The sequence below is a fragment of the Symphalangus syndactylus genome, chromosome 20, assembly GCF_028878055.3.
Source record: "Symphalangus syndactylus isolate Jambi chromosome 20, NHGRI_mSymSyn1-v2.1_pri, whole genome shotgun sequence".
Classification (NCBI taxonomy): Eukaryota; Metazoa; Chordata; class Mammalia; order Primates; family Hylobatidae; genus Symphalangus; species Symphalangus syndactylus.
Window position 1 is genome coordinate 27,243,193 of NC_072442.2, and position 25,245 is coordinate 27,268,437.

The 25,245-nt window shown below is 42.4% G+C and overlaps 1 protein-coding gene and 1 non-coding gene across 2 annotated transcripts in view; both read right to left on the minus strand.

Moving 5' to 3' along the window:
* CPD (carboxypeptidase D) overlaps positions 1-20,460 on the minus strand; it is a 135,449-nt gene extending 114,989 nt beyond the window's left edge. Inside the window, exon 1 of the mRNA XM_063628651.1 lies at positions 20,236-20,460. The gene's annotated coding sequence lies outside the window, so the exon portion shown is untranslated. The remainder of the gene's footprint in view (positions 1-20,235) is intronic.
* LOC129470805 (U6 spliceosomal RNA) lies at positions 5,402-5,505 on the minus strand. Its single transcript, XR_008653333.1, has one exon. It is a non-coding gene; the product is annotated as a U6 spliceosomal RNA (small nuclear RNA).
* Positions 20,461-25,245: the final 4,785 nt, after the last annotated feature.

Genomic DNA, 25,245 nt, shown 5'->3' on the forward strand with positions numbered 1-25,245 from the left:
GGGGGGAGGGACAGCATTAGGAGATACACCTAATGCTAAATGACGAGTTAATGGGTGCAGGAAATCAACATGGCACATGGATACATATGTAACAAACCTGCACATTGTGCACATGTACCCTAAAAGCCTAAAGTATAAAAAAAAAAAAAGAGAGAGAGAGAGAGAGAGAGCCTTAGAGACCTTAAGCACTAAAAAGATGAGGGTTTCTCTGTCCCAAAAGAAAACTCAAAATTAAATTTGATTTTTCAAGATGACATAAACCTTGCATGTATGCTAACATTAAAATGGCTTCTTTCTAGATTTGGGGATTACAAAATTCAGATTTCGTTAATTAAAGATGAGTGTTTCTCTCACTGTCACTCTCATCCTGGTATCCCTGCTTTGCTAGTGCCTTCAGGAATGACCTAGCTATAAACATTTCCTCTGCCTTTGAAGAAGCAAGGACTCAGGGGAGGACAATTAACTTTCTAGCTACTGTGGCTGCTCTTCTCTTTCCCAATTTCTGGTAGCCAGTGTGGTTGTTAATGAATGGAAGGATGTTGGGTGGCAAAAGGGGGAGGAATTGATATTCTTGAAAAAGGATCAGCCTGTTTGCTGACAAAATTGTTGGACTATTATGTCAGCTGTGGTAGCTGTGCTTCAAGATGTGAAGAATAGTCAGGCGCGGTGGCTCATGCCTGTAATTCTAGCACTTTGGGAGGCTGAGATTGGTGGACAAAAGTTATCCGCCTGCCTCGGCCTCCTAAAGTGCTAGGATTAGAGGTGTGATTACAGAATTACAGGTGTGAGCCACTGCACCTGGCCCTGAAAGGAGAGCTATTTTTGAAACTAAAAATATAAGGACATAGTCTCAGGATAAAGAAGAGCTCTTGGGACGGGCACAGTGGCTCACACCTGTAATACCAGCACTTTGGGAGACAAGGTCAGGAGTTCAAGACCAGCCTGACCAACATAGTGAAACCCCGTCTCTACTAAAAATACAAAAAATTAGCCAGGTGTGGTGGCGGGCACCTATAATCTCAGCTACTTGGGAGGCTGAGATAGGAGAATCGCTTGAACCCGGGAAGTGGAGGTTGCAGTGAGCTGAGATCACACCACTGCACTCCAGCCTGGGCGACAGTGCAAGACTCCGTCTCAAAAAAAAAAAAAAAAAGAAAAGAAAAGAAACACTTTGCAAGGCCAAGGGAAGTGGGCAGATTGCTTGAGCCCAGGAGCTTGAGACCAGCCTGGGCAACATGGCAAAACACCATCTCTACAAAAAAATACAAAAAATAAAAAATAAAATAAAATTAGCCAGGCATGGTGGCCCTTGCCTACAGTCCCAGCCACCTGAGAGGCTTGGGTGGGAGGATCACCTGAGCCCAGGAAGTTGAGACTGCAGTGAGCCATGACTGTGTCACTGCACTCCAGTCTGGGCAACAGAGCGAGACCCTGTCTCAAAAAAAAAAAAAAAAAAAGAGTTCCTTTTTTACCAAATGAAATTTAGACCTGTTCTCCCACATTATTCTTATTTTTAAAATTTCATGACAGATTAATAATAATGAAAAAATTATTTCCTTATCAGCACCAGTTTGGAGACCAGAATTTGGAACTACTACCAGTATACAGAACAAAATTGGTTGATAGGACAACTGGGGATAAAAACCCTGAGCCCATCGAAACATTATTCTGACCTATATGACATTTATTCTGTCCTGAAAGCATGTTGCATTCAGGTATAGATGAATAGCATGCAAAAATATTCTATAGACAGTTATTGGAAGACTGAAGACCAAAGAGGCTTCTCCACCAGAAGATGAGTGAGAGCTGACGAAACATAATGTTCTCACCCTGACACATTCAGATGGTGCACTTGTGGCTCCCCTGCACCTATGTTCTTATTTGTGTGCCTTTAATGGGTCACCAGTTTTAGCAATAGCTCTCGCAATTGTGGCTTACCAGGAGCCAGGAAGTGAAGCAACCCAAGCGTGATGCATCCAGGTGGCTGAGTTTGTGTGGGTGGTGACAAGGTGAGAAGAAAATGTGACAAGTGTGAAACCACAAGGAAATTCAGAGTTGGTTCCAAGGCTTAACCTTTGCATGAAGTTCCAGAAAGTTTTGAGAGTCTGCACAGTGACTAAGCTTCATGTGCCTTCTTAGGCAGTGGTGAGGAAAGAGGCGAATGATATTGCAAACTGAGGTGGTCTAGGAGTTCTCAGGGTTTACTTGCAGTCTACCCACTTCCTTTTTTTTTTTTTTTCTAAATTAAAAGAAAGAGACAAGGTATTGCTCTGTCATCCAGGCTGGAACGTAGTGCTGTGATTATAGCTCACTGCAGCCTCAAACTCCTTGGCTCAAGTGGTCCTCTTACCTTCACCTCTCAAAGTGCTGAGATTACAGGTGTGAACCACCACACCCAGCGTCACACTTCATATTCTTTTTTTTTTTTTTTTTAGATGGAGTCTCGCTCTGTCTCCAGGCCGGAGTGCAGTGGCGTGATCTCAGCTCACTGCAACCTCAACCTCCCGGGTTCAAGTGATTCTCCTGCCTCAGCCTCCCAAGTAGCTGGGCTACAGGCATGCACCACCACACCCAGCTAATTTTTGTATTTTTAGCATAGACGGGGTTTCACCATGTTGGTCAGGATGGACTTTATCTCTTGACCTTGTGATCCACCTGCCTCAGCCTCCCGAAGTGCTGGGATTACAGGCATGAGCCACCACACCCGGCCACACTTCATATTCTTTAAGTAGCGTTAAAATGCTTTAATAAATCAGCATGAGAAAGTTTCTTAATGACACATCCAAAATTATTTATGTATTAGAAAAGCAAGACAGTTGAAAGGAATCAGTGTCATGTGATTAATGTGATACTCCTAGTATCTGTATACATATACATCAAATAATACTTTAAATATATTTTCTATGTCATTTCCCCACAGGTAATTGTCCGTAATATCAGGGGGAAATCTATGCTAGGGCACTTTTTTAAAAAAATCACATACTTTCAGAAAAAAATGGCGAATAAGTACGAAAAACCTTTTTATCCTGCATCGGTAGTCCCTCTACATGCTGCTCAAGGTTTTACCCTGTGCCAGCCTATGCTCCCATGTGGATGCCCCTCTTATCTTGCTCGAGCTCTGATACCATCAACAGGTCACCCTCATGCATGGATACCTTCCTCATTTGGCTCAGACTCTGACACTGTGCACTGAGCCACCACTACTACCCTACGTGGACACCTGTCTCACCCTGTGCAGGCACTCCTTGCACTCAAGCAGCCCTCCAACATAGGTACCCTGCTTAGATTATGACACCCTATGCTGGGCTGCACCCCTGAGTGGATGATGCCCTCTTAGGCTCTGACACCCTGTACTGGGTCACACCACCACCCAGATGTCCACCTCACTTTGCTTGGCAGCTCTGCTTCCTTATTCACATATGTAGGTCCTATTTTGTAATATCTATAGTTGTTTTACCTTATTTCTAGATTTATATGGATTCAGACTTCATGATTAGCCTTATTAAATAGTTCCCATTTTCTAGTTTTTCATTCGGAAATGTCTTTTTTTTTTTTTTTTTTTTTGAGACAGAGTCTTGCTCTGTTGCCCAAGCTGGAGTGCAGGGGTGCAATCTCGGCTCACTGCAACCTCCACCTCCTGGGCTCAAGCAATTCTCCTGCCTCAACCTCCCGAGCAGTTGGGATTACAGGCACGTGCTACTGCACCCAGCTAATTTTTGTATTTTAATAGAGACAGGGTTTCATCTATGTTGGCCAGGCTGGTAATGAACTCCCAGCCTCAGGTGATCTGCCCACCTTGGCCTTCCAAAGTGCTAGGATTGCAGGCTTGAGCCACTGTGCCAAGCCTGGAAATGTCTTAATTGGCTAGACTTTATCATCAGGTAGCTTTTTCAACCAGTGTTTATATGTGTTTTACCTGAAGTAAGCCTTTGTCATTTGAGACTATATTTTGATGGCCTTATACACAAATGGAAATTTAGCTAGGTATAAAATTCTTGGGTCACACTCGTTTCTCCTTAGAACTCTGTAAACATTGTTCTATAATCTTTTGGCGTGGATGATTATTGTGAATGAGTTTGAGCTCAGCTTTACATCTTCCTATTACAAGTGGCTTGTGTTTTCCACCTAGATACCCATAAGATTATTCACTTAGTTCGTGAAGTTTAGTCGCTTCATGTAACTGTGTCACAGTTCTATTCTGCTGTGCTAATTTTTTCTACAACACAGTGTATCTTTTTTTTTTTTTTTGAGACAGAGTCTCACTCTGTTGCCCAGGCTGGAATGCAGTGGTGCGATCTCGGCTCACCGCAAGCTCTGCCTCCCGGGTTCATACCATTCTCCTGCTTCAGCCTCCCGAGTAGCTGGGACTACATGCCCCCACCACCATGCCCGGCTAATTTTTTTTTGTATATTTAGTAGAGACGGGGTTTCACTGTGTTAACCAGGATGGTCTCGATCTCCTGACCTCGTGGTCTCCCTGCCTTGGCCCTCCAAAGTGCTGAGATTACAGGCGTGAGCCGCCACGCCTGGCCTGTATCTTTTAAATTTGTAGCTTCTGTTCTTCATTTCAGGAAAGTATACTTTTTTTTGAATATTTTTATTCTCCACTTTGCTCTGCTCTCTGCCTAAAGGACACCAAGTATAGATATGGTGGATTTCTGTTGTGCTTTATGAATGTATATAATTTCTGTGACTGAAAAACTCTATGTAGATGTAAGGATAATATTATTATAGGTTTGATCCAAATGTGAGAATTTTCATATTCTTTCTCAGCATAGGTCTCAAATACTAAAAACTTTGTGAATGAGCTTTATTTTTTGGTGTATGTATGCGCACTCACGTGAATATGTAGAATATGATATAGTAGGCTAAGATCAGAGACAATATAGTAGTCAATTTATTTTCCAAGAGCTATAGTGAATAGATAATAATTAGAACTATTTTTTATTTAATGCTTAACTATACAAGGCAAGGACATAAGCACTTTGCATATATTTGCTCATTTAATTCTCACAATAAGTATATAAAATAAGTTATTATTATGCCATCATTTAACAATAAGGGGACTAAACCTTAGAAGTGTTAAATAAATCTCCAGAGTTTCGTTACTACAAAATGGTAGAATGGGTTTGAAACCTGAGTTTCCCAAAGCAATGGCCACATATTAATCCACTGTATTCTCTCTCTTCTTTGTCTTCTGCTACAGTGGGAAGTCCTGAGGGGAAAAAAAAGCTGTGGATGCCTCCAAAATGTGTTCATTTTCTAAGAAGTCAAAGCTGTTGGTTTTCACGAAGGCATGTTATCTTTACAGTAATGTATGTTAGATTGCAAAACATATGAACTTCTCTAAAAAGTAATTGTTAGCTGTTGTCATCCAGTTTTTACTTAAAAAAAAAAAAAAAGAAACACAGAAGGCTTCACGAATTTGCATGTCATCCTTGTACAGGGGCCATGATAATTTCTGTATCATTCCAATTTTAGTGTACGTGCTGCTGAAGCCAGCACCAGTTTCTTTTTTTCAACTGGTCCATAGATCCTTTCACTTAATATTCCCAAAGGCACTAAAGTTCAACATATTTAAAACAAAATTCATTGTTTTATTCCTTAGTAACTTTGTCTTTCTCTCAATTAAGTTACTGACCCTTCCTTCTCCCCTGCTTTCTGTGTCATTGGTTGTCAACATTTATTACTTCTGTCTTCTCATTATCTCATTCCATTGAGTCTGTTCCTTTCCATTGAAAATGTCACCACCTTAATTCAGCCTCTTATTAACACCGGCCTGGAATATTGTATTGCAGAGGTAACTGACTAGTCTTCTGTCCTCTCATCTTTTTCTCATTTCTCTTCTTTTATCTCATATATAGGCTCAGACCTGTCTTCCTACAGCAGTGGTCTCCAAACCCTTTTGAAAACACTCCATATCAATACAAATGCTTGACCATGAATCTCTAGTATATTCGTTTTAATTTATTGTATTGTATTGTAATTTTTGAGATCGAGTCTTGCTCTGTCACCCAGGCTGGAGTGTAGTACCACGATCATGGCTCACTGCAGCCTTGACCTCCCCAGGCTCAGGTGATCCTCCGGCCTTAGCCTCCTATGTAGCTGAGACTACAGGCATGTGCCACCACACTCAGCTAATTTTTGTATTTTTTTTAGAGATAGGGTCTCGACATGTTTCCCAGGCTGGTCTCAAACTCTTAGGCTCAAGCGATCTGCCCACCTTGGCCTCCCAAAGTGCTGGGATCACAGGCATGAGCCACCGCGCCCAGCCCAATTTATTTATTTCTAAACGATGTCCACCTATGACTATGTATATATTACATATATACGTGTGTATTATATATTTATATATTGTATATATTGATGTACATGTATATTATATATTATATATTATTTATAAATGATGTCCACCTATAACATATTATAAATGTACACAAGTATAGAAATTAAAAGGAGATAAAGAAGAAATGAATATTTTTAATTTAAATTTTTATCTTATATATTTGAGGTACAAAAACATTTTTGTTCTCTCTATAATTGAGTAAATTCCACTGTTTTAAAAAAAATTGGCTTAACAATTTGTGATGAAATGATTCACAAGTGTGTTTCTAACTTTATTTTGAAAATATGTTTTAATTGCCATCATAGCTGAGAAATATAGTCTCAAATTTACACCATGCCAAATGCACCACAAACACATTGCTAAATCCTAATATTCATTTCTATCCAGCAACTATACAAAGTTTTATTGAAATTCAGCCAATAAATCTACTGATGTCCAAGAGTTATTTTTGCAAGCTATTGAAAAGTATTGTAAATCTATGTCTGGAATATTAATAGATTAAAAGACTACTTCCAAGTTTTTTGTAAAGCATGCAGGTATAAATGTTTCATAAGTAATGATAAAGTTATATCATTTTCAGGAATAAAAAAACAATGTCGCAATTGTGAATGGGAGCTCACTCATGATTTGGCTCTCTGTTTGTCTGTTATTGGTGTATAGGATTTTTGCTGAAGTTGCTTATCAGCTTAAGGAGATTTTGAGCTGAGACAGTGGCGTTTTCTAAATATACAATCATGTCATCTGCAAACAGAGACAATTTGACTTCCAGACATCCATTTTCAAAATGCTTTCTTAATAAAAAAGAGTTCCTTTGCAAGAGCAGTTACTTTTCTATTCTTTTTCTTTCCTTTTTGAGACAAACTCTCTCTGTCAACCAGGCTGGAGTACAGTAGCCCAATCATAGCTGGAGCTGTGTGTGATCATAGCTTGGCTGCTGCACTCAAACCGTAACCTCAAACTCCTGGGCTCAAGTGATCCTCCTGCCTCAGCTTCCTAAGTAGCTGGGACTACAGGCACATACCACCAGGCCCAGCTAATCTTTAATTTTTTTGTAGAGATGAGGTTTTACTATGTTGCCGGGCTGGTCTCAAACTCCTGGACTCAAGCGATCCTCCTGCTTTGGCCCCCCAAAACAGTGACTTTTCATTCACTGTTAAACACCATTTTTTCCTTAAGGATACTAATTAAATGTGCTTATTATTTTAATTGTTTTATTATTAATTAGTTGATTGATTATTGTAATATCTCCTGGTAGCACAGTTTTTAAATTCATTTGTCATAACAGAAAAGGTCAGAAATTTTTGAACACTAGTCTTTTTGTAAGAGAAAAATTGTGCAGCTCACAGTTCATCTTTTTAAATTGACAATTCTTTTAAGTCCTTTACCCCCCAATGGCCCATAATCCTATTTGATACAATTGATTTTGATGGTCACTCTTCAACTCACTTTACAGTATTATAAGGACTCTGTGATTTATTAACACTGGGCTCTAACCGACTGAGATAAACTGCCACCCAAGATTCTACTATCTAAAGTTTAAAGGTCTGGTGTTTTTTTTTGTTTTTGTTTTTGTTTTAAATAAAAATAGCCTAATGACACCCTACAGCACACAAATTCCTCTTGGGAGATCTCTCTTACCATTTATGACACTTGACTCATGTTCAGACAAATGTGGCTTCCAGCATCAGTTGATATATTGGGTATCAGTAAAGTTTAATTCTCTTAAAGAAAAATAAATATAAATTCTAATATTTTTTCTGCAGCTCAGGGCAGCCAGCTCCTAATGAATTCCAGGAATTAGCACACACCCCACTTTGGAGACCACTGTTATAAAGCATCGCTCTGATCCTTTTACTCTTTTGCCAGCAAACCCTCGTTATCTATCCATTGGCCATTTATCCATTGATAAAGCCCATGATCTCTTTTTCTCAATAACATGGTTGCCCCCATTCCCCTGCTGCCTTCTCACTGGCACAGGTGAGCCCTTTGTAACAGCCACACTTCAGGCTCGGAGACTGGCCCCACTTCTGAACTTTGAGGGACCAACATTGGCAGCTCACTATTGAACCTGAGCCAGTCAATCTTTCTGCTGTGTGCAGTTTGATCTTAGCATCTTAATTCCCAGTTACAGGCTTCCTGCCTTGTACCCTCGTTCTCCAGTGCTTGGGTTTGAGTACCAGACTGAACAATAATAATGACAATAATAATAGCGGAGACTAGAGAGCTTACTTGCCTACCATTGTTCTGAATGCTTTACATATTTATTGAATCCTCATAACTCTACAAAATAATACTATTAATATCCCCATTTTACAGAAGATGAAACTGAGACACAGAGGTTACATAACTTCACCAAAGTCACTAACGATAAGTGGCGGAGATGAGTGGGTTTGACTCTAGGCAGCCTAACTTTAGAGCCTGTAACACCTGGCTGTTCTGGCCTGCCTCATGTCAACTTGCCATGGCTGATTATGGTAGGGCTGGAGAGGCATTTCTAAGCCTCTCAGCCAACAGCATTTCTAGCTTTTGGCCAAAAGCATGGCCAAGTTCAGTATGTTTTGGGGTGGATCAGATACTCAAGGTAAAAAACACTGGCACTGGCTGGGAGCTGACATACGAAAGATGACTGGGAGCTATAGGTGGTTCAAAGGTTAGAGTGAAAAAGAGAGACTTGGACTGATTCCAAGGAAAAGGACCTGGTAGCCAAGAAGTAGACTGACAGAGAATATGAACACTAGCCACTAATTATTAATGCTTATTATGTCCCAAACACTATCCTATTTGCCTTATGCTCATTGTCCCTTTTACTCTCACAATGACCCTGTGAAAGTGTGTCATCATTTTCTAGACAAAGAAACTGAAGCCAGGCATGGGCTCATGCCTGTAATCCCGGCACTTTGGGAGGCGGAGGCAGGTGGATCACTTGAGGTCAGGAGTGCGAGACCAGCCTGGCCAACATGGTGAAACCTTGTCTCTACTAAGAATACAGGAATTAGCTAGGCATGGTGGCAGGTGCCTGTAATCCCAGCTACGTGGGAGGCTGAGGCAGGAGAATCACTTGAGCCCGGGAGGTGGAGGTTACAGTGAGCCGAGATCACGCCACTGCACTCCAATCTGGGTGATACAGCAAGACTCTATCTAAAAAAAAAAAAAAGAAAGAAAAGAAAAAAAAAGACAAGAAAAAGAAAAAGAAAGAAAGAAAAAGAAACTGAAGCTCAGAAAATCTAAGTAATTTTCCTAAGCTCACATAATCAAATCAAGTGGTTCCGCTAGGATCTGAACTTTGGTATATCTGAATTATGTTTGGTGTGGAAAGGTGCTACAGTCATCAGCCTCTATAGGATTTCCATTAGTTTGTCCAAAGCCACTGATATGGTTTGGCTGTGCCCCCACCCAAATCTCAATTTGAATTGTATCTCCCAGAATTCCCATGTGTTGTGGGAGGGGCCCAGTGGGAGGTAATTGATTCATGGGGGTCAGTCTTTCTCGTGCTATTCTTGAAATAGTGAGTAAGTCTCACAAGATCTGATGGGTTTATCAGGGGTTTCTGCTTTTGCTTCCTTCTCATTTTCTCTTGCCACCACCATGTAAGAAGGGCCTTTTGCCTCCCATCATAATTCTGAGGCCTCCCCAGCTATGTGGAACTGTAAGTCCAATTAAACCTCTTTTTCTTCCCAGTATCAAGTATGTCTTTATCAGCAGCATGAAAACATACTAATATAGCCACCCTAAATAAATATACAATTTAAGGAAAAGCAGTGTGTTAACTCTTAAACACAACTTCAGCACAAGACCTCCTTCCAACTACACTGCTGCATACTTGAACTGCCCTAGGCTTATTACAAAGATGGGCTCTTAACGATGGATCTGTATACCTCCTCATCATTGAGAAGATCAAAGGGTAAGAAAGACAAGAGTGAAAATACATCTGCAGTCTTCTTCCTCCAACTCCAATTGAGAGGAAGAGACACAAAGAATCAGGAATTGATTATGATGCCTAGTGGTGGCAGTGGTGGCAGAAACATTTGTTTCTAGGGGCAACTTGAGTTTCTGCAATGGGGCAGTATTCAGTGTTTTGGGGCCTCCATTCCAAGCTGTGGCATTTAGTGGTTCATCAGTAATGGTCTTCTTGGATGGGTTTATAGCAATGTTTAGCCTGTGGTCTTGGTTGCTACTGGGACCTTCTTGTTCCAATCCTTCACTGAACCTGTTTCTCTCTCCTTCTCCACGATATGTCATTAGTAAATTTCCTTCGTGCTTAAATAAGCTAGAGTTAGTTTCTGTTACTTCCAACTAAAAACTCTGACTGGACAATGATTAAATTTTCATTTTCAATATTACTATCACAGTGCATCATATTTCCAATTTTTAAAAAATAGACTAGTAGCTCAAAAGTAGTTCATTAAAATATTAATATAACCCACAGTTAATATGACGCTTAATGGTGAAAGATTGAAAGCTCCCTTAAAATCAGGAACAAACCAAGAATGTTCACTTTCTTTTTTTTTTTTTTTCGTTGGTTTGTTTGTTTGAGATGGAGTCTTGCTCTGTCACCTAGGCTGGAGTGCAGTGGTGCAATCTCAGCTCACTGCAACCACCACCTCCCAGGTTCAAGCGATTCTCCTGCCTTAGCCTCCTGAGTAGCTGGGACTATAGGCACATGCTGCCATGCTCGGCTAATTTTTGTATTTTTAGTAGAGACAGGGTTTTACCATGTTGCCCAGGATGGTCTCGATCTCCTGATCTCGTGATCCACCTGCCTTAGCCTCCCAAAGTGCTGGGATTACAGGTGTGAGCCACCGTGCCTGGCCAGAATGTTCACTTTCTATTAAACATTGTGCTGGATATTCCAGTCAGGTCAATTAGATAAGAAAAAAAGAAAGACATCCAGACAGGAAAGACAGAAATAAGACTATCTCTATTTGTAGATGACATGATTTACTTTTATGTATAGAAAACCTTAAGGAATACATTATAAACCTATTAAAACTAGTAAACAAGTTCAGTAAGGTTCCCAGATACAAAAGCAACATGCAAAAATTAATTTTAATTATAAACACTAGCAAAGAACAATCCAAAAATGAAATTAAGAAAACAATTTCATTTATACTGGCATCAAAAAGAATAAATAAAATACTTAGGAATCAATTTAACCAAAAAAGTGCATGACTTGTACACTGAAAGCTACAAAACACTATTGAAAGAAATTAAAGAAAACCTAGACATCCCATGTTCATGGATCAGAAGACTTGATATTGTAAGATGCCAATACTTCAAATTGATCTATATATTTAATGCAATTCCTATCAAAATACCACATCTTTTCTTGCAGAAGTTGATATACTAATCCTAATATCCATATGGAAATGCAAGAGACTCAAGCCAAAACAACCTTGAAAAAGAAGAACAAAGCTGAAGGATTCATGTTTCCTGATTTCAAAACCTAGTATAAAGTTATAGTAATCAAGAGTGTGCTAATAGCATAGGGATAGATATATAGATCAATGGAATGGAATTGAGCATTCAGAAATAAACCCTACTATTTTTGGTCAATTGATTTGCAGCAAGGGTGCCAAGACCATTCAATGGGGGAAAGAATAGCCTTTTTAACAAATGGTGCTGGGTCAACTGGATATCCACAAGCAAAAAAATGAATTTGGACTCCTATCTCACACTACAGGCAAAAATTAACTCAAAATAAATTCTGGGCCAAGCATGGTGGCTCACGCCTGTAATCCCAACACTTTAGTGGACCCAGGCAGGTGGATCACATGAAGCCAGGAGTTCACGACCAGCCTGGCCAACATGGTGAAACCCCGTTTCTACTAAAAATACAAAAATTAGCTGGGCATGGTGGCAGGCGCCTGTAATCCCAGCTACTCAGGAGGATGAGGCAGTAGAATCACTTGAACCCAGGAGGCAGAAGTTGCAGTGAGCTGAGATCACACCATTGCACTCCAGCCTGGGCCGCAAGAGTGAGACTTCGTCGCAAAAATAAATAAATAAATTAATTAATTAATTAATTAATTAAATTAAATAAATCTGGCCCTAAATATAAGAGTTAAAACTACAAAATTCTTAGAAGAAAATATAACCTTGGATTAGGCAATGGTATTTTAGATATGACACCAGAAGTACACATGACAAAAGGAAAAATAACTGTTAGGCTTCTTTACAATTAAAAATTGTGCTACAGGCCAGGTGTGGTGGCTCACACCTGTCATCCCAGCACTTTGGGAGGCCAAGGCGGGCAGATTGCCTAAGGTCAGGAGTTTAAGACCAGCCTGGCCAACATGGTGAAACCATGTCTCTACTAAAAAAAAAAAAAAAAAAACAACACACACACACACAAGTTAGCCAGACATGGTGGCGGGCACCTGTAATCCCAGCTATTCAGGAGGCTGAGGCAGGAGAATGGCTTGAGCCCAGGAGGTGGAGGTTGCAGTGAGCCAAGATTGTGCCACTGCACTTCAGCCTGGGTGACTGAGCAGGACTCTGTCTCAAAAAAAAAAAAAAAAAAAAAAGATTGTGCTATGAAGCCTCTATCAGGCTGGGCATGGTAGTTCATGCCTGTAATCCCAGCACTTTGGGAGGGCCAGGCTAGAGGATACCTTGAGCCCAAGAGTTCCAGAACAGCCTGAGCAACTTAGGGGGACCCCCCCATCTCAACCAAAACAAATTAAAAGTTAGCTGGGGTTGGCTGGGCGCGGTGGCTCACGCCTGTAATCCCAGCACTTTGGGAGGCCGAGGAGGCGGATCATGAGGTCAGGAGATCGAGACCATCCTGGCTAACACGGTGAAACCCCGTCTCTACTAAAAAAAATACAAAAAATTAGCTGGGTGTGGTGGCGGGCGCCTGTAGTCCCAGCTACTTGGGAGGCTGAGGCAGGAAAATGGCGTGAACCCGGGAGGCGGAGCTTGCAGTGAGCCGAGATAGTGCCACTGCACTCTGGCCTGGGCAAAAGAGCGAGATTCTGTCTCAAAAAAAAAAAAAGTTAGCTGGGCATGGTGGTGCATGTCTGTGATCTCGGCTACTGGGGGTTGGGGGGTGGGAGGTGCTGTCTGAGGTGGGAGGGTCATTTGAACCCAGGAGGTCGAGGCTGCAGTGAGTTGTAATCGTGCAACTACACTCCACCTGGATGACAGAGCATCACTTGTTTCAAAGGATACTATCAAGAAAGTGAAAAGAAAAGACAGCGCACAAAATGAGAGAAAACATTTGCAAATCATGTATCTAATAAGGGATTTGTATTTAAAATATATAGAGTCTTACAACTCAAGAATTTAAAAAAAACTAAAAATAGACAAAAGATTTGAATGGACATTTTTCCAAAGAAGGTATACAAGTGGCCAAGCAGCACATGAAAAGACGTTCAATGTTATTACATATTAGGGAAATGCAAATGAAAACCTCAACAAGATTGCTAAAGGGTATAAGGTTTCTCTTGTGGATGATGAAAATGTTTTAAAATTGATTGCAATGATGTTGCACAACTGTGAATGCAGTAAAAACCATTTAATTGTATACTTTAAATGGGTAAATTATATCTCAGTATGTAGGTAAATTATATCTCAATAAAGCTGTACCAAAAAAAAAAAAAAAAAACCCTCACAGTGAGACGACACTTTATACTTACAAGGATGGCTAAAATAGAAAAGAGACAATAACAAGTGTTGATGAAAATGTGGACAAATTGTAACCCTTGTACATTGCTGATGGAATTGTTAATGGTACAGTCACTACGGAAAACAAGTTAGGTGTTCTTCAAAATGTTAAACATAGAGTTACTATATGACCCAGCAATTGCACTTATATACCCAAGAGAAATGAAAACACATGTCCACAAAAAAAATTGTACATGAATGTTCATAGCAGCATTATTCAAAATAGCCAAAACTGGAAGCAATACAAACATCCAGGATGCACAAATTAACAAAAATGTGTTATATCCCTACACTGAGCAATATTAGGCTGTAAAAAGGAAGGAAGTCACATACTGCAATATGGATGAATTTTGAAATCATCATGCTAACTTAAAGAGGTCAGATAGAGGCCGGGAGCAGTGGCTCCTGCCTGTAATCCCAGCACTTTGGGAGGCTGAGGTGGGCAGATCACAAGGTCAGGAGTTCGAGACCAGCCTGGCCAATATGGTGAAACCCCGTCTCTACTAAAAATACAAAAATTAGTCAGGCATGGTGGTGCGCACCTGTAGTCCCAGCTACTCAGGAGGCTGAGGCAGGAGAATCACTTGAACTCAGGAGGCGGAGGTTGCAGTGAGCCGAGGTCATGCCACTACACTCAAGCCTGGGCGACAGAGCAAGACTCCATCTCCAAAAAAAAAAGCCAGGCATGGTGGCTCATGCCTGTAATCCCAGCACTTTGGGAGGCCGAGGCGGGTGGATCACAAGGTCAGGAGTTTAAGACCCGCCTGGCCAACATGGTGAAACCCCATCTCTACTAAAAATACAAAAAAATTAGCCAGGTGTGGTGGCAGGTGCCTATAGTCCCAGCTACTGGGGAGGCTGAGGCAGGAGAATAGTGTGAACCCAGGAGGCGGAGCTTACAGTGAGCCAAGATCGTGCCATTGCACTCCAGCCTGGGCGACAGAGTGAGACTCAGTCTCAAAAAAAAAAAAAAACAAAAAAAGAGGTCAGATAGAAAAGACCACATATTGTATGACTACATTTAAAGTAAATGTCCAGAATAAGCAAACCCATAGAAACAGAAAGTAGATTAGTAATTGCCAGGGACTGTAAGGCAGAGGGAGAAATAGGAAGTGAATGCTTACGGATGCAGGGTTTCTTTCTGTGGGGAGGAAAATGTTCTAACACTAGTCAGGGTGCTTGCACAATTCTGTGAATACACTAGAAACCACAGAATTGTACTTTTTTTTTTTTTTTTTTTTTTGAGACGGAGTCTCGCTCTGTCGCCCAGGCTAGAGTGCAGTGGCGCGATCTCGGCTCACTGCAAGCTCCGCCTCCCAGGTTCACGCCATTCTCCTGCCTCAGCCTCTCCGAGTAGCTGGGACTACAGGCGCCCGCCACCACGCCCGGCTAATTTTTTGTATTTTTAGTAGAGACGGGGTTTCACCGTGGTCTCGATCTCCTGACCTCGTGATCCGCCCGCCTCGGCCTCCCAAAGTGCTGGGATTACAAGCGTGAGCCACCGCGCCCAGCCAGAATTGTACTCTTTAGAAGGGTATATTTTATGTATCTTAAATCTGTTAAAGTTTTTTTAAAAATCACGAGCATAGGAATATAAACACCACAAATCATAACAGCATTATAAAGTTAAATAGTGACCAGATGCAGTGGCTAACACCTGTAATCTCAACAGTTTGGGAGGCCAAGGCAGGAGGATCACTTGAGGCCAGGAGTCTGAGACCAGCCTGGGAAACACAGCAAGACTCCATCTCTTAAAAAAAAAAAAAAAAAAAAAAAAGGTGGGCATGGTGGTGCATGCCTGTTGTCCTACCTCCTCAGGAGGCTGAGGCAGGAGAATCCCTTGAGCCCAAGAGTTCCAGGCTGCACTGAGCTATGATCAAGCCACTGCACTGTAGCCTAGGCAATGGAGTGAGACCCTGTCTCAAAAAAACAAGTTGGCCAGGAGCAGTGGTTCACGCCTGTAATCCCAGCACTTTCGGAGGCAGAGGCAGGTGGATCACTTGAGGCCAGGAAGACCAGCCTGGCCAACATGGTGAAACCCCGCCTCTACTAAAAATACATAAATTAGCCAGGTTCGATGGCTCTGTAATCCCAGCTACTCAGGGTACTGAGGCATGAGAATTGCTTGAACCTGGGAGGTGGAGTTTGCAGTGAGCTGAGATCACGCCATTGCACTCCAGCCTGGGCTACAGAGCGAGACTCTGTCTCCAAAAAAAAAAGAGTCAAATAGCGAACAAACAGGACTCTACTTAAACTGTAGTGTGACCCTGTATGTGATAGGATAAGCCTCTGAAAATATGATTATTTTATATAAATAGTTCAAAAATAACAGTATAGTAGTAAAAGGGCTGATGAGTGTCCAAAAATTGGATTTTACTGTGTGTGATGGTTAATTTTACATGTCAACTTGACTAGGCTAACAAATGCCCAGATAGCTGGTAAAACATGATTTCTGGGTGTGTCTGTGAGGTGTTTCTGGAAGAGATTAGCATTTGAATCGGTAGACTGAGTAAAGATCTGTCCTCATTAATTCAATGGGTATCATCTAACCCACTGAGAGGTGGAATAGAACAAAAAGGTGGAGGGAGGACAAATTCTGTTTGAGCTGGGACATACATCTCACCTCTCTGTGGATATCAGCACTCATGGTTCTCAAGTCTTTGGACTTGGACCAGGACTTTATACCATCAGCTCCCTGATTTTTAGGACTTCAGACTCAGGCTGAATTACACTACCAGCTTTCTTGGTTCTCCAACTTGGATCTCCAAATGACAGATCATGGGATTTTTTGGCCTCAATCATCACATGAGCCAATTCCCATAATAAGTCTCTTCATTCATAGATAGAGACAGAGACAGGGAGAGAGAGAGATCCTGTTGGTTCTGTTTCTCTGGAACCCTGACTGATACACTGGGCTAGCAATGTATTCATCTCTACTTCTCAGTGTATTGTTTGTTTGTTTGTTTGAGACGAAGTCTCATTCATTCTGTCACTTAGGCTGAACTGCAGTGGTGCAATTTCAGCTCATTGCAACCTCTGCCTCCCAAGTGGAAAGGATTCTCCTGCCTCAGCCTCCTGAGTGGCTGGGATTACAGGTGTGTGCCACCACATGTGGCTAATTTTTTCATTTGTGGTAGAGACAGCGTTTCACTCTGTTAGCCAGGCTGGTCTCGAACTCCTGGCCTCAAGTGATCAGCCTGCCTCACCTCCAAAAGTGCTGGGATTACAGGTGTGAGCCACCGCACCCGGCCGCTCAGTATATTGTTTATTATGAACTTGTTCGGCCGGGCGCGGTGGCTCACGCTTGTAATCTCAGCACTTTGGGAGGCCGAGGCGGGCGGATCACGAGGTCAGGAGATCGAGACCACGGTGAAACCCCGTCTCTACTAAAAATACAAAAAATTAGCCAGGCGTGGTGGCGGGGGCCTGTAGTCCCAGCTACTCGGAGAGGCTGAGGCAGGAGAATGGCGTGAACCCGGGAGGCGGAGCTTGCAGTGAGCCGAGATTGCGCCACTGCACTCCAGCCTGGGCGACAGAGCGAGACTCCGTCTCAAAAAAAAAAAAGAACTTGTTCATAAGCCATCCATCCTTTTATAGTGTCATTTTTTTTTTCTTTTTTCTTTCTTTTTTTTTTTTTTTTTTTTTTTTGAGATAGAGTCTCAGTCTGTCGCCCAGGCTGGAGTGCAATGGTGTGATCTGGGCTCCTTGCAACCTCCACCTCCCAGATTCAAGCAATTCTCTGCCTCAGCCTCCAGAGTAGCTGGGATTATAGACTCCCCCCACCATGCCTGGCTATTTTTGTATTTTTAGCAGAGATGGGATTTCACCATGTTGGCCAGGCTGGTCTTGAACTCCTGACCTCATGATCCACCCACCTCCTGCCTCCCAAAGTGCTGGGATTACAGAGCCACCATGCCCGGCTGCTCAGTGTATTTTTTTTTTTTTGACATGGAGTCTCCTTCTGTCGCCCAGGCTGGAGTGCAGTGGGGCGATCTCGGCTCACTGCGAGCTCTGCCTCCTGGGTTCACGCCATTCTCCTGCCTCAGCCTCCCGAGTAGCTGGGACTACAGACGCCCGCCACCACGCCCGGCTATTTTTTTTTTTTTTTTGTATTTTTAGTAGAGACAGGGTTTCACTTTGTTAGCCAGGATGGTCTTGATCTCCTGACCTCGTGATCCGCCCACCTCAGCCTCCCAAAGTGCTGGGATTACAGGCGTGAGCCACCACGCCCGGCCCAGTGTATTGTTTATAATGAACTTGTTCATAAGCCACCCATCCTTTTTTAGTGTCATTTTCAAACAAAATACAGGGACGTCTCCGAAAAGCAACGATACTTTTTCCCTAGAATAAGAACAAAATAACACTTCTCAAACTGAAAATTTTACATCTAAAGGCAAAGACAAGACCAAAAGTATAACCACATCATTGATATCTATATTTCTTTAGAAAAACAAAGCTATAAATCACTCTAGTGCTAAAAAAGTATAAATCTATTTACAAAGCTAATGACACATTTTATGCTTGAAGAGAAAGCAAACAGAAGTCCTTTATCTGGTGACAGTCTAAGCTGTCGCAAAAATTCAACAACATACAGTGTGAAAGAGTCTAAGAACATAGAGGATAAAACCAAACTCCATTTCGCCTGTACTCTCACTTAGTAGTCAACACAGGAGACGTCTCTGACCAAATGTGGGAAGGGTTTCCCCACTAATAAGCAGGCAATCAATTTTGCAGCAGACACCAGCTGGGTGTCCTCTAATTCAGTTCAAACCTGGAGAGAGCATCGGATCCCATAGATTGAGGGCTCAGTCCCTAAGCCAGCTCACCATTTCAGATGCCAATTGCAAGCCCCACATTGTTCTGTATGTGCTTCTGACAAACTGCCTATAAATCAGGATTTCCACTGTCCTCTCCTGGGGTTAGAATAATGTGTTAGAGTGGCTCACAGAACTCAGGGAAATATTTACATTTACTGGTTGATATAAAGGATATTACCAAGGGTACTAATGAACAGCAGATGAAGAGCTGCATAGGGTAAGATTTGGGGGAGTGGGTACAGAGCTTCCATGCCCTCTCTGGGCACCATCCTCTAGGAAACTGCACGTGTGCAGCTATCCAGAAGCCCTCCAAACCCTGTCCTTTGGGGTTTTTATGGAAGCTTCATTAGGTAGGCATGATTGATGAGATCATTGGCCATTGGTAATCAGCTTAACCTTCAACCCTATCTCCTCCCTGCAGGTTGGGAGGTGGGACTGAAAAGTCCCAACCCTCTAATCCTACCTTGGTCTTTCTGGTGATCAGCCCCCAACCTGAAGCTACCAAGTAGCTGCCAGCTACCAGTTATCTCATTAGCATACAAGAAGACACATCACTTTGGAGAGTCCAAGGATTGTAGGAGATGTATGCCAGGAAAAGGGATGACCATATATTTCATAATATCACAAGCAGCAATTACTATTGTATGTACATCCTAGAAGATATTTCCCTTCACATAGGAAGGAAACAGCTGATAGGCTGAGCATAAGTCAGCCTTTGGGATATGTGTCCCACATATATGAGAGAAAAGTATGCAATAATGCTTCACTCTATTTATCATTGCAGACTCATGCTATGGGAGAAGAGATTTTTCATCTATAACAATTAAAATGTATGTTGGAGTCAGTACTGATGGAACCCTGGCCATGTGTTTAGCAAAGAAGGGTGTTAGTAACCCTAACATTCCTAGTTAGGAATAAAAGTTTGTGCCTGAATGCCAATCACACACTGCTTCATTCACAGAGGGCAAGCACCTTGACCTGGGACCAGGGTTGAAGTTTGCAAATATGATCAGTACACAACCACTAAATGACTTTTCAGCATGTTGTGAGAGGAAACAGGCAGTGAGCACAAAATGTTGCTTTTCGCCTTGGAAGCATGTTACCAGGACACTCTCACAAATTTTTTCAATAAAGGAAGTGATTTATAGTATTTCTTTGTAGACACTCATGATGCTTGTAAACATGTTTCTCTACTTTCATGTGAGTTATCTCAGCTCTGTAGTCACATTCCTGCATGACCTGAATCTATTACTTCAGGACTGATTGAGCAATGAATTTTAAAAGTCAAGAATGAGAATAAACTAGCAGAATTTTTTAAAGAAGATATAAACCTGTATTAGTTATGTATTGCTGCATAACAGAGTATCCCAAAACTTAGTAGCTTTAAGCAAACATTTATCATCTCACGGTTTTGTGGGTTTGGAATCTGGGTGCAGGTTATTAGTCGGGTGACTCTGGCTCAGGATTCCTCATTGAGGTTGTGATCAAACCATCAGCTGAGGCTGCATCATTTCAAGGCTTGACAGGAGCAGGATGGCCATCTGCTGTCTTTCCTCAATGTTGTCTGGAGAAGTCCGTTCCTTGCCACGTGGGCCTCACAACATGGCAGCTGACTTCTTCCAGAGCGAGTGTGCCAGAGAGCAAGAGAAAACACAGTCTTGTAACCTCATATCAGAACTGATAGCGCATCACTTCTGCCCCATTCTATTTGTCAGAAATGAGTCACTAGGTCCAGCCCGCACATAAGGGGAGGAGTTTACCTCTAGGGCATGAATATTAGGAAGCAAGGATCATTGGGGCTCTCTCAGAGTCTGCCCCACACAGTGTCCATATACTTCTGTGAACCAGGTGAACTAAGATACAACAGGTCTTAGTCAGTGAAGCATTCAAAGGCCCCTCCATCCGGCATGGCCGGCATCCTCAGTGTTCTGTGATCCAGTAGGCAGAACTTGACCAGCCATGTTAGGTGTTAGGTGGTAAGTGCAAGGGCTGGGCTCCATGGCTCATGCCTGTAATCCCAGCACTTTGGGAGGCTGAGGCAGGAGGATCACTTACGCCTAGGAATTGAAGGCTGCAATTAGCTATGATCACACACTGTACTCCATCCTGGGTGACAGAGTGAGAGAGCCTGTCTTTAAAAAATTAAAAATTAAAAAAAAATAAAAGAGATGGGTACAGGGTCTAAGTAAGCTGGATTGTGACTTAAAAGTCTGGTGTCCTCAGGTACACATCTACTACAGAGCTGGTGGGTTTCCCCCGGCCTTTTTCAGCTGGCATGGCTGTAAGCTTGTTCTTCCTTCCATGGTAGAGACAAATGTTGCCATACCAGCCCTGGGCTGACTATCTCTGGACTTCTTAAGTATAAGAGAGAAAATATATTCTCATTTTTGTTTAAGCCATTTCTACATTTTTCTATTATGCCTAAGTGAATGTAATCCTACCTAATGATGTGGCTTTGTTCAAGTCCAAATCCTAAACTTATGCAATTCAAATCTATTCTTGCTGTGTCCTGAGCTGCCCCACTACTTCCTCCTAGATGCTGCTTCTAGTGGAGGATGTATTGTCTCTCAGTGTAGGACAAAAGTTATGCAAACAGTGCCAGGTTTCCACTGATAACGTGTAAGGACCAGGATGTGTTGATGGACTGTGTCCAGAGTATGTTGCAATTTGCAGACAGCTGTATGCTCCCGCTGAACCACAGGGATGGCCCAGGAGTGGGGCAGGGGCTAGTCCTCTGGTTCCTCTTCAGGTAACAGGATGAGCAAGAGGCTGTGGGGCCCTGATCTAAGTTCTCCTGCCATCTGCCCTGGTTGCTGCCTAAGTCCAAAGGCCTGACAGTTACAAGACCTGTGCATCAAGTCCCTGTCTAACTGAGATCCACAGATCCAGCAGGTAGCTTTAAAAACAAGGAGTAGGAGTGGCCAGGGATGAGGAAGTGCAGATAAAAGACAAATGAGTTCTGAAAGTAGGCAGAGAATGGACACAAATAAAAAAATCTATATAGGCTGGTGCAAGTGCAGTGGTGTTTACAACGAATCGATCACTACCAGTTACAGATTTATTTGTTCCTTCCCTATTCCCATTGATTCACTTGACTGGCCTTAAAAAAAAAATCTGTATAAAGCACCAACGTGGACAGTGTTTGCGTTGTGTGTGCAATGCCAGCCAGAGGCCCTGGGAAAACAAAGGCCATGACTGTTTTCTTTCACTGCCTCTGCTCCGGGGTGGCAGTGACTTTATCTAGTGAAACCCATACCCAGGCTTACACCAGGGCTGTGCTCAGCTCCCACTCTCCTTTTCATAGCATGCCAAGAAAATCACTTGCCTCAGGGCACCCATGGGGCATTTCCAGGGTATTTTGAGCCAATTATGGCAGTGGAGAACCAAGGGTATCCACCAATTTCTTAGACCCAAAGTGTTCCTATTGTAAAATACATTCCCTGCCTTGTGGAAAAGGCAGGAATTCACCTTAGAGAACAAGAAATTGTCAGCAAAAAATCTGGACTGTGGACATTTTTTCAAATGCTTCTGAACTAACTTTAACTTTAATTTGACACACTAGCTAGGACTCGCTCCATTAACTTCAGTCTAATTTCCTTTAGTAGATGCAGGCCCAAGAATGCTTCTAGTTCAAAATCCGTATTTCCCAATATTAGGCAGAAGGGCACTCACTGGCCCAGAAATGGTCAGTGTGGGAGGATCAGTATGGAGTGGAAGGTCGTGGACCCTCAAGTTAGACATCCCTGTAATGAAGTCAAGACTTCCACACTGAAGTCCAAAGATATTATCTGTAGTTGTAGAACAGAAAACAAAGGTGTATGTGCGTTACTTATAGTTACAAAGGTGTAGCTGAGGAATTTAAAATACTGATAAAACCTTAATGGAAAGCAGTTGGGGAGGTAAAAGGAAAATGTTAGGGTACTAGATCCTCATCTTTCATAGCAGGAGGTCAATTAATAAATCAATAAGTGATGGTATACAGGCAGGGCATGGTGGCTCATGCCTGTTATCCCAGTACTTTGGGAGGCTGAGGTGGGCAGATCCCTTGGAGCCAGGAGTTTGAGACCAGCCTGGCCAACATGGCAAAACCACATCTCTACTAAAAATACAAAAAAGTAGTTGGATGTGGTGGCATGCGCCTGTAATCCCAGGTACTTGGGAGGCAGAGGCATGAGAAACGCTCAACCCGGAAAGCGGAGGTTGCAGTGAGCCAAGATTGCGCCACTGTACTCCAGCCTGGGTGACAGAGCAAGACTCTGTCTCAAAAAAAGAAAAAAAGAAAAAAGATACGGCGAGTTTTCTTTAAAAACAAATATCTATGATGTGCCAAGCACTGTTCTAGACATTGAAGATATAGCCATAAAATAAACAAAACAAAGTTGCTGCACTCCTTATTCTAGTAATAAGCTGATTGCTGAACACTATTAAGGTGACTAACAGAAGAACTAGTTAAAAGTCTTAAAATAATTGTCTTGGGGAGCAAACTTAGGGGAAGGAAGAGGGAGAGAGAAACAGGGCAAAGGATTGTTTTTCCCAACAAGCCCTGCTATTCTATTTGATTTTTTTAATTTGATTTAAATTATTAACAAGATATTCTACCACCTACTAGCTGTATATCCTTAAATAGATTATGGAAATTCCCTGGGCTTTAGTTCTTTCCCCTGGAAATTGGGGATAATAATGTCTCCCTCAAAGACTATTCATAGGCTCGGCACAGTGGCTCACACTTGTAATCCAAGCACTTTGGGAGGCCAAGGCAGGAGAATCGCTTGAGGTCAGGAGTTAGAGACCAGCCTGGCCAACATGGTGAAATCCTGTCTCTACCAAAAATACAAAAATTAGCCGGGCGTGGTGGTGTGCACCTGTAATCCCAGTTACTCAGGAGGCAGAGGTATCAGAATTGCTTGAACCTGGGAGGTGGAGGTTGCAGTGAGCTGAGATTGTGCCATTGCACTCCAGCCTAGGTGACAGAGTGAGATTCCATCTCAAAAAAAAAAAAAAAAAAAAGGACTAAAGACTGAAGTAGACACACAAACGTCAGTCCCTTCCTGATGTTTCTCATTTCATATTTTGCAGCTCAAGATTTTCAGGCTGAGAAGTGACATCCATTGTTGGGTCTGGCCTCAGCAAGTCACATGACTCTTTGGGACCTGTTTCTGTCCATCTGACACAAAGATGCTCATCTCAAGTTTCTCCATATGCCAGAGGAACAGGTGTAGGTTGGTGAGAACTCAGGGAGGCCTTTGAACTTCTTGAGAGAACACTGGCCACATCTTAACATGGTTTCCATTTGGAGGAGACCATTCAATTGTTGTATTATCGTCTTTGCTGTTCACTTGGGGATATATAGGGTAATCTGCTGGCCTGACTCTATTATTGCCTCAGAAGGTTTCACAATTAGGTACTTAATCCCTGAAACACTGAGGGTCTCATGATGTAAGGGAAAGAACAACTATGAATTCTAGACAGAGAGAGATCACCGTCTGAGATCAGGATGTAAATAGGAAAACACTAAAGCTGTTAGCATGACGGAGCGGGGAGATCCAAGCTGGCTATAAAGGGAAAGTGTACATATGTGATTCTTTTTGTGTTTATGCATACACATAAATATGCAGGAGGAGTGCTTGCAGGTTCTGTGCTGCGCGCGCGTGTGTGTGTGTGTGTGTGCGCGCATGTATGTTAGTGGTGAGGTTCAGGCAATGATGTGCTGGTAAAGGGTTAACAACCAGTAGTGGGGAGAGCCCTGATTTTTACCAATTGCCAATTTCAATGGTGTAAATAATCCCACTGTGGCTGATTTCAAGCTATCAAGTTGAAGTCACTGAGTGCAGAGCTGGGAAGAGACACAGAGTCAGCTCCCACCAGTCGATGCAAGCCAGTTCCAGAAGATTGCTGGTTGCAAGTTTCCAGCACTGCCCTCTTTCAGAAACGGAAAACCTCCCAGCTCCTTCCACGCATCTGCTTCTAAAGGTGTGGATATTGCTTTTGCTGTTATTCCAGAATCCATTCATATCTCCCAAACAGAATTGTTATTTCCACCTTGGTTATTTACTCCTTTGTGAAGTTCGTAGCTCATTACAACTCATAGAAATTTTGGAACTAGGCCGGGTGTGGTGGCTCACACCTGTAATCCTAGCACTTTGAGAGGCCAAGGTGGGTGGATCACCTGAGGCCAGGAGTTCGAGAACAGCCTGGGCAATATGGTGAAACCCCATATCTACTAAAAATACAAAAATTAGCTGGGCATGGTGACATGTGCCTGTAATCCCAACTACTCAGGAGGCTGAGGCACAAAAATCCCTTGAACCTGGGAAGTGGAGGCTGCAGTGAGCCAAGATCACACCACCGCACTTCAGAGCAGACTGTCTCAAAAATAAAAAAAATAAAAAATAAAAAAATTCTGGAACTACAGTGTGA